This window comes from Cornus florida, unplaced genomic scaffold, assembly GCF_030987335.1.
Source record: "Cornus florida cultivar Cherokee Brave unplaced genomic scaffold, ASM3098733v1 CherokeeBrave_3.0.0_Hap2_Chr01, whole genome shotgun sequence".
In the NCBI taxonomy this organism is placed as follows: Eukaryota; Viridiplantae; Streptophyta; class Magnoliopsida; order Cornales; family Cornaceae; genus Cornus; species Cornus florida.
Genome location: NW_026775571.1, coordinates 25,280,268 through 25,296,162, shown reverse-complemented (window position 1 = coordinate 25,296,162; position 15,895 = coordinate 25,280,268).

Here is a 15,895-nt window from a genome sequence, read left to right as displayed (position 1 = left end):
ATCCTCATCTCGCAGAAATTTCCGCAACATGGAAACATGGAACAGATTATGGACACGATCCAAATTATTCGGAAGTGCCAACCGATAAGCGACAGTTCCAACACGATCCGTAATCATAAATGGATAGACAAACCACGGTGACAACTTCCCTTTCTTCCCAAAGCGCATAACACCCTTCATAGGAGACACTTTAAGTAGAACCTGATCCCCAACCTGAAACTCCAAAGCACGAGTGTGATGATCAGCATAGCTCTTCTGCCTACTCTGGGCAGTACGCATGCGATCTCGAATAAGAGCTATTTTCTCTGAAGTATCCTTGATGAACTCAGGACCCAATAATCTGCTCTCACCAACCTCCATCCAATAAACAGGTGATCGACAGGGTCGGCCGTATAACGCCTCAAAAGGTGCCATCCCAATAGTCTTATGAAAACTATTATTATAAGCAAATTCCACAAGTGGTAAGTAATCCTCCCAATGACCCTTGAAGTCAAGAATACAGGACCAAAGCACCTCCATAATCTGATTCACCCGCTCAGTCTGTCCATCAGTCTGAGGATGATAGGCAGTGCTAAGGTGCAATTCTGTACCCAAAGCTTGCTGAAAACTCTTCCAAAAGCCATACACAAAGCTCGAATCCCTGTCTGATATAATAGACAATGGAATGCCGTGCAACTTCACAATCTCTGATATGTAAAGCCTTGCCAACTGCTCTGAAGTGAAATCAGTGCAAATAGGCAAGAAATGAGCTGACTTGGTCAACCTATCCACAACGACCCATATGAAATTATGCCCCTTGAAAGAATTTGGCAACCCTTCCACAAAATCCATAGATATGCTCTCCCATTTCCACTCCGGAATCGGTTGTGGCTGTAGAGCTCCTAGCGGTCTCTGATGATCAATCTTAACCATCTGGCAAGTACTACACCGAGAAAAAAAAAGAGCAATGTCCCTCTTCATACCTGCCCACCAAAACTGCTGTTTCATATCTTGATACATCTTATCACCTCCCGGATGAACAGAAAACTCAGAGTGGTGAGTCTCAGTCATCACATCCTTCCTCAAATCATCAGCAAAAGGTACCACTAACCGTCCATTGTACCTCAAACCTCCATCAGCCCCAACATAGTAAAATAGAACCTCTCCAGAAGTTATCTCTGCAATCTTGTCAATGCACTGCTGATCCGTGAGTTGTGCTTGTAAAACCTTGCGAATGATGGAAGGTGTAACACCATGCAAGCCATAAAAGCATCCGATAACTCATCCACATTCTTCAAAGCATTCCACTTAGTAGTGAATAGAGCAGAAAGACTTTCAACAGGTCGGCGACTGAGTGCATCCGCCACCACATTCGCTTTCCTTGGATGGTGCTGTATAGAAAAGTGATAGTCTTTCACAAACTCCAACCACCTGCGCTGTCTCATATTCAGCTCCCGCTGAGTGAACAAGTACTGTAGACTCTTGTGATCACTAAATAATCTGAAGGACTCACCCAATAGATAATGCCTCCAAATGCGTAAGGCAAAGACCACAGCCGCTAATTCCAAATCATGTGTTGGATAATTAAGCTCGTGAGGCTTAAGCTTCCGAGATCCATAAGAAATAGGTCGCTCCTCCTGCATCAAAACACATCCAAGACCCTGCAATGAAGCATCCGTGTATACAAGATACTCTATCCCACTCTGCGGAGTAGCCAGAACCGGTGCAGAAGTCAACTTCCTTTTTAGCTCATCAAAAGCTCGTTGATAGTGTTCATCCCACACAAACTGTACACCCTTCTTGGTCAGATGAGTGAGTGGTCCTGTTATCTTAGAGAACCCCTGGATGAATCTGGTGTAATATCCTGCCAGACCGAGAAAACTCTGAATCTCAATAGGTGATGTAGGCTGTCCCCACTCAACCACCACTGAAAACTTGACCGGATCCACGGCTATCCCCTTTTCTGACACCACGTGACCCAAAAATTTCACCTCCCGCTACCAAAATTCACACTTCTCGAACTTGGCATATAACTGGTTATCACAAAGCGTCTGTAAGACTATGCGAAGATGTCTAGCATGGTCGTCCTCAGACCTAGAATAGATCAAGATATCATCAATAAAGACAATGACAAACTGATCCAAATAAGCCTGAAAGACTCTGTTCATTAATTCCATGAACACTGCAAGTGCATTAGTCATCCCAAACGGCATGACACGAAACTCATATGAACCATATCTCGTGAGACATGCTGTCTTAGGAACATCCTGTTCCCTAACCCTTAACTGATGATATCCAGAACGTAGATCAATCTTGGAGAAGTATGTGGCTCCCCTTAACTGATCAAATAGATCATCAATCCTGGGTAAAGGATACTTGTTACGAATCGTAACCTTGTTCAACTCTCTGTAATCTATACACAGGCGAAACAAACCATCCTTCTTCTTCATAAACAGAACCGGTGCTCCCCAGGGTGAAGTACTCCTGTGAATGAAACCCTGGTTGAGTAGCTGCTGAATTTGATCCCTCAGCTCATGCATCTCCACTGGTGCCATCCTATAAGGTGCTCTAGCAATAGGCGTAGTGCCTAGAGCTAAGTCAATAACAAAGTCGTTCTCGTGACTAGGCGGCAACCCTGGAATCTCCTGAAATATATCCGGGAAATCTTGTATAATCGGTATGTTATCCAATGATACAGTAATCCCCTCTTCCGTTTCTTCCTCCACATGGAACAAATAGGTGCTAGTGACTCCATTAGAATGCGGCATAGTGACAATATACATGTCCTGACCAGGTATGGTAAACATAATAGACCTATCAAAGCAATTAACTTGGGCATGGTAGTGAGACAACCAATCCATCCCAAGTATCACATCATAAGTGTGCATGTCCAGGACCAATAGGTTGGCTAGAAATCTGAGTCTGTCAATATCTAGTGTCACAGGCCCATCACTATCATGTATAATAGCTGTATCGCCCAATGGTGTAGAAATACCCTGAGGTCTAGTGCATACCCTCGTCCTCATCCTAGATAAAACAACAAAAGTCCTAGCTACAAATGAGTGTGTAGTACCCGTATTAAATAAAACACGTCCATGAAACCCATGTATAGCAAACTTACCCTCAAAAGCCTAAGGTGCCTGCATATCTTATGGCTTAGGGTTGTACACCCTGCCATAATGTAACTGCTGCAGTGCCTGTCCCTAAGGTTGCGGCGGTGCCGGTAATACCGGATAAGTCTGTCCCTGAATTCGAGGAACCTGTGGAGCTGGTAGAGGCACTGGCACTCTCTGCCCCTGCTGCACATGCTGTCCCTGTCCCTATCTCTGTCCCTGTCCCTGTCTAACTATAGGACACTGCCTGGAAGTGTGACCATACTCTCCACAAGTGTAACAACTACCTTGGAAAGTACCAAATGGCCTCCTCTGTCGGTTAGTCTGTGGCTGTCCCTGTCCTGCCTGCGGTCCCCCATTCTGTTGACGTTGAATAGGTTCCACATCCTTGGAAGCATCTAAACCACCCTTGTGCTTCTTCCAAGGCTGCTGTCCCTGGAATCTGCCCTTATCGTTCTGTCGGTGTCCGTTCCCATTCCCTTTCTTAGCTGACTGGTTAGCAGAGTCTCTATCACCTCGCTTCTCACCCTTGGCCTGTCTGATGTCCACCGTCAACTGATACTGCTGTAGAACGACATCTACCACCTGAGCATAGGTAGTATAAGCTGGACTACCTGTAATAGCTCTCTTGATAGACCACATCAGTCCCTTGACAAAACTATTACGCTTCTTCTCTTCTGTATCCACCTCCTCCAGTGCAAAGAGAGACAAACATGTGAACTGCTGCTCATACTCCGCCACTGTCATGTTCCCTTGCTGCAGATTTAGAAACTCAGTCTTCATAGTTGCCCTGACTGCATAAGGGAAGTACTTTTCATCAAAGCATGCACTGAACTGATCGTAAGTCATTGCCATCCTCTCCTCTGGGGTGGTAACTGACTCCCACCACTGTAGTGCATCCCCGACTAGCTTGAAAGTAGCAAGCATCTACTTCTGAACCTCCGTGCACTGAATCAAGTGAAGATGTCACTCGATGTCCTGTTTCCACTGGTGAGCTACTCTCGCATCGGTGGAGCCTGTGAACTCAGGTCGACTCCCCTTTGTGAAAGAGCTCCTAGCCTTTTCCCAAGAATCCGTCTGAACAACCGGTGCTGGTAGGGGTGCCGGCTGTACCTGAGGCTGATTCCAAAGTGCAGCTGTTACCCTAGCTTCTATAGCCCGAGTAACGAGGTCATTGAGGTGAGGAGGAATCTATGGATCTCTGACCTGGTCCAGAGTCTGCTGAACATTCTCCTGTCCCTCCTGAAACTGACCCATGTCATCCTGAAACCCAATCCTTTACTACTCTTCCTCTATGTGCTGACGCCGTAGGAGATATTATTACCTACGTGCCGCTCTCCTTTCCTTCCTATTTCCTTGCATGTTCTGTCCGTTTCTAGCATTAACCATCTGTTAACACGAAAAGACAGACATTAGTACCATTTCTATGCGAATCGTAAGGAATACAATGAATCCTAACTTAAGCTCTAATCAAGTGAACGCTATGCGGAAGACTTAATATGAGACGTCCTAGAGACACTTGAACTTGGAGTGCTCTGATACCAATTGTGATACCCCTCGGATCCGAGACACGAGTTGATTAGGCCCAGGCCCAAACCCGAGGGAAATATCAATCAATTAATATATAACTGAAACACAGAATACAAGATGAAATTTAATAAATAAAGTTTAAGCTGAAAGAAAATAAAATAAAATCCTCAAATAACAAAATAAATAAATAAATAAATAATTCAACTCCAAAACCACTAAGGGTACAACTCGGGAATCCATCTCTAATGGACCCCTAATAATAATCCAAACAGTAATAAAGACAACTGAAAAGACATCCAGAAGCATGCTACGAAGAGAAGTCCTACATCGTCAGTAGAGTGAATAGAAACCTCTGCTCAGCACGAACACGTCTAAGTCTGGAACTGTCGTATACCTGAAAATAGAAGTGGGTCAGGCCCACGAACAAGTTCTATCCTACTACAATCCAAGCAGAGACTCGATACGCATGTACATCCTAACTAATTCAACAATAGCTAATAGTCCGTATATATATATAGTCACACTAAAGGACTCTTACTGGACTACAGGCCGGTCTCAACCTGGATAGAGGCAACATGCTAAAACGCACACAAAGTAGGCATGTGTACCTAAACCTAAACAGGGTACACCTCTAAACGTCGTATCCAGCTATATATCCCAATGCATATACGCTCCCTAACCGTCGATCCTGAGACTCAAGCTCATATCGAGGTACCATAACAATATACATAAAATCCATCCAGAATCCGTAGTAGTGCCGCTCAACTATATGTTGCCTTGACACTACAAATCCATAGGATTTAACTTTTAGTCAATCCATTTCCATAATCCCAGAGTAGGTAGGACTTAGTGATTTTTAAGCTAATCCCCCCCTAGTATGTCACCATCCTATACCGGTGCATACAATCCGTCCATTCAGCAAATGACAATACACAACAAGCATATAAGTATCATCCAACTCCATACTCCAACAATTGAGAATAAAACATTACATTTAAACATCAATTGGGAACAAATCCATCCAGCAAATGATAATACAAAACAAGCATGTAAATATCATCCAAAACCATAGCTCAAACAATTGAGAATAAAACACTACATTTAAACGTCAATTGTTCCATAAGTGCATAATAAAATTCTGAAAGTTAACAGGATTATTTGATTTAACCTCCCACTGTCCCATAATTGATAACACAGTTCATGCATGTACTATCAATTAAGATCCCCGCAAGCATATTAGAATGTATAAATTCATATGCCTATTCTACAACACTGCACTGATATCTCAGAATTGATACAACACCTAATACGCAATTATATTAGTTTAACCATCACAAGCACATAATCCTTTTGTAATTTTTTGTGCTTATAATTTACCATGGAACATGAATAAATAATAACACTATTCAAAGGTAAAACCTCGTTAACTTAGATTATGCAATTTAAATTCTCCGCCTCCAAGAACAGTTCACCAATTTCACTTTAACAAAATATACTGTTCAAGCAACAACCTTAATTGTTTTACCATGCTTTACCAATCCCTCTGAGGTTCTGTTTTAATCTTAGACACTAGCCAAACTTGTCAATTACAGCTTCTAAGTACCTTAGTAGCATCAAAACCAACCCAGAATCAAGAAATTTCGCCGAAAACAAGCAAAAAGGGGGGTAAAGCCGCCTCCCCCTTGTGTGGAGCCGGCTCCACACCATGTGGAGCCGCCTCCACAGCCCCTTGGAGCTGGCTCCACCCTTGTGTGGAGCCGCCTCCACCTCCAGCTTCCCCTGTTCTCTCTTCTCTGTTTACCTATGTGATCTCCGGCGGTTTTCAACACTTCTGTCCATCACTGTCCAGGTTTCAACTATTTTAAAATTTGATTCTAGTGTTCCTGAGAGTTTTAAAATATCCCACAATAATTAATTTTAAATAGAACAAGAACTACATAAAGAAGAAACAGAACAGAAAACAACAGTTCATGCAAACATCCGATTTAGAACAATTCAGAACATGCAAACCAGATTACTTCCAACGTTTATTTACTCCTAGAATTGTATTAGAGATGTAAAGAACACAAGTCTACGGGAGAGAGTTAGGTATAGAACTTGCCTCCCACCGATGTTCGTCTATATTTTCCGGCGAAACTCTCCTCTGTTTGTTCTCCCTCTATTTCCTTAATGCCTCCACAGAACTTACGTTTTGTTGTATTTTTAAACCCTAATCCATCCTAACATGCATATTTATAGACTCATCATTAACCCTAATCCAAGTAACGCTAGGTTAAAAACTATGTCGGCTAAATACGTGACTCTGAAAACTGATAGAAACTTAATTTGATAAAAAAATTAACTTAAGCCCACTAAAACCATGAAATTAAAATAATGAACCATACAACAATTAACAACGTACATAAAATAAACAAGGATTAACTAATTAAACAATTAAAAATAATCAGAAAAATAAACTATTAGCTTAATTAATAAATTCCAATAATACAAATAATTCAAGTAAGTCAAATAAGACAAAGAAACACTTAAAGAATTAAAACTCAATTAAAACAATAAATTAAATATGAAGAAAATAATAAATTAAATACCAGGACTATCCTTTTTAAAATTAGGGGTATTACAAAATCCTTGAAAATGGACTCAAGAATGACCGTATTTGGGTTTGAAACGAAGAAATTATGACCATCCGAAGTCAAGTGTTCAAAGCTGATAGGCTAACAAAGCAAGTTGCGCTCACTGGAGGACTTGAACTGGTTCAAGATGGGCAGTAAGCCCACACGAGAACCATGACACCCCCTTGAATTGGTTCAATTGGGGCTGAACCGGTTTAAAACATCCAGAACCCTGAAAATGCCCTAGAAAGCGTAAAAATCTTGGATTTTTACATACTTGCACTACTTTAGTCCCTATGTAACCTTATTCAAGGCCCAAACCTGCACCAAATCATTTATTTAATAGTATAAAAACATAATTAAACACCATGCCTTCATTTACACCAAATACAAGTCCAATACATCGTTTGAAGACCGAATTACATAAGTATCATTTTATATAATTTCCAAAGAATTAAATACAAGAATAAGGTCTCCATGGCCAAAATTTACATGGCTTCAATATAAACAAAATGGAAGTGAATTCCTAACTACATCAATGTCCATAGATGCACATCATTTACCGGCTCATCTCCAAATTCCTAAAAAATGTTAATAATGATAGGGTGAGCTTAACAGCTCAGTAGAGAAAAGCCTAAATCACATTCCTAAAAATCCCGTGAGCCGCAACCAAAGAATGGGGATCAAAGAAAAGGGATCATGGGATTAAATCATTTCAAAATTCATAGATTTCACAAATTCACAAGTTATACCATCAAATATGAAATGCAATATCCCCTTCTTTCTTTCCAACCCAACCTTACTACAACCTTCCTAACCATAACCTTGTCTTACACCACAAACCCCCATCTCATTTTTTAACCCTCTTTCCCACTTCAACCTTCATCCTCTCAATTCACCCTCATGCCAAGAATATGCATGTCATATAACCATTCATCATTATGCAAGTCATAATTTACATTAAAGTTATCATATCAAACATCCGAACATAAAAATTGATCACTTAGATTATATTTTCACATTTTCTAATAGAAAAGTAGCATGCTTGGCACAAATACAAGAAACCATCATTTTCTCATCCCTCAACAATTAAATCATCACAACTCATGCTTAACATCACCACCAAATTTTTTTTAAAAAATAAGTATGCTTCAAAACCTCAAAATTATCATGCAAGAAGGCATATAGAAACTCACTAAAACCTTAGGAATTTGTAATTTAAACTTCCCCTACCTCAAGATAGCAACTCAAGCTCCAAGCTCCAAACTCAAATCCCACCAAAAGCTTGCAATATCGGTACCAAAACGAAGCCCTTGCAATGATCTATAATTTGCTAACTCCAACTTAAACCAAATCCTTTTCTAGCATGAAGAAATTTTAGAGAGAAGGGAGAGCAATATAAAGAGAGAAAGAAAATAGAGAAAAAGAGCTTGTGGGGGGGGGGGGGGGGGGGGTCCGAAAATGAGGGGAAAAGGGAAAGAAATGGCCCAAATGGAGACACTCTTTTGGTCTCTAGAATTTTCTAGGCTAGTCTATGGAGTCAAAATGACAAAAATGCCCCTAAAACTTATATATAACTTCAACCTTCCCATAAAATATTACCCTCCATTTAATACCACTTATACAACATACATACATGTATATAAATACACATACACATGTGAAATGACAATAACACCCCTCACTTAAGATGAGAAAACTGGGAGAAGTTCCCGAATCTGGAAATCGTCCCGACCTCCAGAAATTCTAAAAATAATACCGTCACTTCTAATTGACTAAAAATGATTAAAATTACACTTCTAAGACCCTCGGCTCAAAAAAAATAACCAAAACACCCCTCGGGGCCAGTATGGCACGCAAAACGAGGCAACGATCAAAATAATTCAGAAAAATTAAATAAATTCCAGAAAATAGAAAATAGGGAAAATCGGTAACATTATAGTGTGGATGTAAACAATTCTTTGTTTGGCCAACTCTAGGGATTTTGAAATTAGAGCACAAAATTTGGGGGTTTTCATAATTTTGAAGGCAGGGGTTCCTAATTCATACATTCTTTCACCTTTATGAATTATTCTTCTTGTTTGATGTCTAGCATGCTATATTTGTGTGGATTCCTTCAAAATGACTTAGTTGTTGTATCATGAAGTATATGATTATATGTATGTGTTTATGTGGTATGAGAAAGCATGCTTAAATGACTTTATTTCATGCATATTGTAATATATGTGCTGAAATTTGTAATTTAGAAGCATGATGTTAAATTTTAGAGATTTTTATAAAGCATGGATATTGTGAATGTTGATTTGCAAAGAATGAAATTGTTTTATTGTCATGACATTGTGAAATAATAAGTATTTATGCACATCATTGGGAAAGAGATGGGAACATGAATTTGAAGAAAAAAAAAATATCTATATATATATTTTTGGGAAAGAATATTGAAAATGATTTTGTGAAAAACCCGGCCGCTTAGGAGTTGCCTAGGGACCATGGCGTTAGTGAGGCCTAGAGGGGATTAGGGAGATCACCCTAGTGTGGTTGAGTTACTTGGGTCCCAAATAACAAAATGGAGTTGCCATGGGTCAAGGACAGTGGCCAATCCTCCTCTCATGCCGCCATGGAGTTACCATGGGATGGGTTCACTAACGGTTTGAAAATGATGATGGAAATGGTTTTTTGGAAAATGGGGAGTGACATTGCATAGCATGTCATATCATTACATCGCATATTCATTTGTGGTACCGGATTAATGATGTGGTATTGTGGTTATATTTTTTTTTTCCGGCATGGTATGATCAATTCATGGGGTCTCAAGAGGTGTGTCTTAGGCACTTCCCACTGAGCTTATGCTCACCCCTTCATTTTAACATTTTTCAGGAAACGGGAATAAAGTGGCGGATTATGTTCCACCACAAGCCTAGTATGGATTAGATGATCATTTTGTTATTTTTGTATCTAAGTCCTACTATTTTTGTAAAACTTAGCATATTATATTATGTACTAAGACTTATGGACTCTTGTTATTGTAGTTATATTCATGGGCTGTAATTTTAATATAAGTTGTTTAAACATTGTAAGACATGGACTTTTGATCTTAGCCTTGTTTTTTTTTTTTTTTTGGGACTGTAATTATAATATTTGGATTAAATGACATGTGGTTGTTGCACCATAAAATGAACTATATTGAGACATAATGAATGGATGAAAAAAATGTTGAAATGTATTATTTGAAATGTGTTGGGACAGGTTAGGTAAATTTTGAAGGTTCAGGAGAGGCCGTTGCATTTTTATGCATTTAAGCAGGTTGTCATAGGACCCTTTTTAGCAGAGGTCATATCGAATTTTTTTTATTTAGTATCATTTTAGGGTCCTTACACATTGACTTAGAGGTTATTTATTATTTAATTGGAGTGCAATTAATTTCTTTTAGTGGAGTAAAAATTAATTTATGAATTAATTGAATTGGGTCCATGATTTAATGGACCAGACTAATTATTAATTTATAATAGCCAAGAAAATAGTAAGCCCAAAGGATTCTCACCCATAACCCAAGTTGATGTTGGAGTCTTATTAGAATTGAGATATGTGAATTAGAGATTGAGAATAATTTATTGTTTCTTTTCCTTATCTTTATATTTCCTATATATATATGAGTCCATGTATATTTTAAGATAGACTTTTGAATGAAAAAGGAATATATTTTCTGTCTCTATTTTTAGGGTTTGCTTTCTCTTCTAAAGGAGGCTACCATAAGCCTTGTCTCCAAGGTCATTCATCAAGGTATATTGGTGATTCTTAAAGAGAAGATTACTATCAAGAAGAAGGAGAAAGGATCTTACTAAGGGATCTACAATAAGTGAGAATATTCACTTTAGAGGAAAGATTTAAAAGTTTTCTCAAACTTTTGATGTAAGTATTCAATCTATTAATTGAATGATACATCATATTTTATTTTTGCATAAAACTTGTCTCTATGTAATTAATCAAGATATATGTATGAAAATCCCTCAAAAAGTATTTAAAACTTGCACGCTTCCTAATAGTGGTATAAGAGCATGGTTTGACTCATTACTAGAGATCATTTTTTTTTTTTAATTTATGAAAATCATCATTCATGGATCCAAATTATATATGCATATATATATATATATATTTATTGATGTATGTTGATGTATGATTTAATATGTTGATATATATTGATACATGATGATGATGTATGTATAATTGTGAATGGATGATGATGTATTTTTGGGTCATGGCTGAAGCTTATAGGTTTAATGTAATTTTATCTTTGGATGAATGTAATTAAGGTTTTGATTTAGCTATTAGAAAGTTCAATGATGTAATTTAATTATTTTTTATTGTATTTCATATGTATAATTAATTTCAAAGTCATGTAATCTTCATCAATGCATACTATGAAACTTCAAGATGGTCCAAGAGAATTAAATAAGGTCCTTAGAATTTTCTGGAATTTTTTTTGGAATTTTCTAGAATTTTTCAAAATTTTTTTAGGCTTTATTTAATTTTTTTAGGGTTTTTCTGCAATTTCCGATAGAATTTCGGCGGTCAGAGTATCGCTGGCGGTGAGGGCGGTGTCGGAGGAAGGCTACCGGATCCGGTGCGGCGCGGTACACCATATTACCATGCACCTAGATCCAGGGCCATTGGATCAGCCCTCAGTTGAAGGGAATAATCTCATGCAGCGCAACACGGTGCACTCAGCGCACTAAAGGGACAGGCACGTGGGAACACGTGCTGGACTTTACTGACGCGCCTTCCAGGCACGTGGAGGCGCGTGCCAGTGCGTGGAGGCGCGTGCCATGCGCTGTAGCGCCCCCCAAGCTCGTGCCAGCGTATGTAGGGTCCTCCGAGCGCATTCCAAGCACTGTTTTGCTTCTCCAAGTGCGTACCAACTCCCTACAGGTGTTAACAAGTCATTGGTGGACGCCTGTGCAACAAGAATAGTATTTAAATGTTAAAAGCTAATTCCATTGGCCATTTTATTTGCTTTTGTCTATTATTTAATTATTTATGTGATGCATAGAATAATTAATTGCTAATTATTATTGTTCATGCATTCGATCCATGATTTTTATCTAAATAGCTTGATTTATATTAATTAAATTATGAAAATTAATTGGATTTGATTATTAATTAATTAGAGGGCACTTATTGGGAAATGAAAAACTATTTTTGTAAATTATTTTTTAAGTGTGCCTCAAATTAAATAATTAGTAAATCATTTAAAAGTCCAATATTTTCTAAATTTAATTGGATTAAAATCAAGACATTTTGCATGCATTATATCACGAAATTAAAAACCCTAATTATAATTGATTAAAAATTGAGTGGGAGTGGGGATTTTTATACATTACCCCATGACTTTCGTTATTATTACCATTGTAATTAAATCTTTAAAAATAAGGCCATACGCATGATTTGAAGAGTCTTAATATTAGAAGAATGGTTGTCTTATGAAAATAAAAATATTAAATATTCATTGTAATTAGATCTTTAAAAATAAGGCCCCACGCATGATTTAAATAATCTAGATTATAATAACAAGATATTTAATATTTTATTTTTCATTGGAGTATTAATAACGTTATACACTCAATCTAAAATCAATAGTGTTAGTTCCCTAACGGAGTGGTTTACACTAGGTGATTTTAGAAAGGCTAAATATAGTCGGGAATCATTTTATATATATATAGACAAGGCATTGTCTTAAGAGATATGGAAATGATGAGATTTTCCCGCCAATAGCAATAATGAACTTCGCCAACCGAATAAGTTATTGGCATATTAGTTGTCCGATTTTTCATGCAGTGGTTAAGGGACCCACATATCATTTTAATGGAAGTGCTCACCTAATAACATATGAATCTCAACAACAGTAATAATGAACTCCTCCATCAAGATAAGTTATTGACGTATTGATTGTGTGATTTATTATGCTACGAAGTTGAGGGACCCACATTAATTAAAAGGGATTATTCACCAATAGTGATAATGAACTCCTATTCTATTGAGACTTATTATACTATGTGGTTGACAAACTCATTTTAATTTTAAATATGCATGATAGTATTAATAATTCACCTTATTTATTGCATGAATGCATTTATATTTGAATTAATTATGTCTAATCCATTTAATCTGCTTGCTAACATATTCAATGTATTGGACCTCATTTCTATTGAGTGAAAAAGAAACTTAGATATTTTACTCATAACGTAAGGGTACAAAATGTATTTACTACTCCTATACCTAATCCTTTTACTTTAAGATACCCAATTTGACATTAATGCTTTTAATAAGTGAAATAAGGCAAATGATATGACTTGGTCCAATATTCTAGAGTTTATCTCGAATACGCTCCAAAACTAACATTTGCATTATTTTATTTTCTTTAAGCGTCATATTAAATGTCAATGAGATGTTTTGGTGAGATTAGATAGAGTGTATGCCTCAGTACTGTATCAGACTTGAATAACAGTGAGATAGCCTAAGGGACTCCAGTAAAAGATCATTTTTTGAAAATGATTGTTTATTATTTAAAAATTAACTAGAGGTCAATAAGGCTGATTTAGGTGGTAAGTTTCAAGTTGACATGATTAGTGCCATGTTACTAAACTCGTTCGACTCTTTTAGAGTGAACTAAATAAGGAACCAGTTTAAGTCCACACTCGCTAATATTCTTATAGAGTTGGTAATACATGAAGGGATAATCAAAAGTATAGGTGTTCCTATCAATCTAACCTAGTCTATACCATCTTCTTCTAGGCTCAAGTGGATGGGCAAAGGAAAAGAAGAAGGATGACAATAGGACTAGGCTAGCACAAAGTATGGGGATCCAAAAGATTAAAGGAAATAAGGTAGTGTATGTTGAGGGTGAAGGAAATTATTTCTTTTACGGCAAACTAAGACACTTAAGGAACGAACTGTCTAAGCAACTATGTGGCATAGAGAATATATATTTAATCATTGAGCCATATTATGTGGTTGCATCTATTAATTCCTGATGGTTAGATTCTGGAGCCATTAAACATGTTTGCAATTCATTGTAAGGATTTTAAGAATCCAGAAGTCTTGATGGCATGGATATATATTTGTCTTTTGACCTGATGTCAAAGGTGTAGCTAAGTCAGTGGAAGTATTACATCTGGAATTAGAGAGTATGGGGATATTAATATTATATAACTATCTTTATGCATAGATGTTAGACGCAATCTTATTTTTGTTTCACTTTTGGTTTATAAAAATTGTACTGTTACTTTTGGTAAAATTGCTTTTATAAAATTGAATAGATGTGTGATTACTTCTGGTGCATTGAAGATGGTTAATAAACTATAATCACAAACTCTTAATATTTGCAAGATGTAGAAACCAATGTTGCATTTTCTGGATTGAATGTTAAGAGAAAAAATTATTATTCCTGATTTATTGTATTTTTAATGTCTATTATTGGGTTATAATCGGTCAAAATGAGATTCAAAAATTGGTCAAAGAAGGTTTATTACCTAGTGAGGCAAGGGAGCCTAAACCAAACTTGTGAATCATGTATTAAAGGACAGATAACCCTAAGGGCTTTAATCAGCCAAATGAAATATACATAAAGAATAATTGGAGTAAGTATACACTGACATGTGTGGTCTTATGAATATCCAAGCAAGACTACTCACGTTTTGGATACATTTACCTAATGCGACACAAGTCTTAAACTTTTGGTGTATTCCGAGATTGTTAAGACTGATGTGGAGCACAGATTAGGTAAACTTATCAAAACACTTCGATCTGATCGTGGATATGAGTATTTCTTGAGATAGTGCAAAGACTATATGGTCAATGAGGGTGTTTTGTAGCAGTTTTCAGCAATTGACGCTCAATGAATTGAGGTGTCAAATAGGAATAACAGAATTATGCTTAACGTGGTTAGATCTATGATCAGTTATGCTACATTATCTCTTTCATTTTAGAGTTTAGCCTTAATGATATTAATGCACATTATGAACTACATTCCATCTTAGTCTGTCTCAAGGATACTTTTTGAGCTGTGTTTTTGACTAAATCTTAGTTTAAATCACATGTACATATAGGGTAGTCTTATACATATGCGCTTGATATGAACAAGTAAGTTGAAAGTAGATCATAGGTATGATTGATTTGATGGCTACTCTAAAGGCACTAGGATGGATTATTTTATGATCTCAACGATAAAAGTTGATTGTTTACACTCACTATTTATCTATAGGAGAATCATATTATGAATCACATACCTAGTAGCATAATGTTAGAGAATATGGTATGAGTACTAGATGTACCACATATGAACACACTTATTATAGAGATTAAGAATTATATATGAATTCCCTATCGATGCATCAGCATCATCTAGTACACAGATTCCTGCATCGGTACATTGATGTAGTGGGAGATTTATCATCCAATCCGACATAATCATGTTTTTAGGTGAGACCTTTATGGACATCCCTGTTAAACATGAGTTAGACCCAGTAAGCTACACAGAACTGTGAACCGATATGGATACAGATCATTTTGGTGAGTTGCTATTAAATCAGAGTTGGAATCTATGAATTCTAATAAAATCTGGGATCTTATAGAACTTTCTAGTAGGGTGATACCTATGGAAGGCAA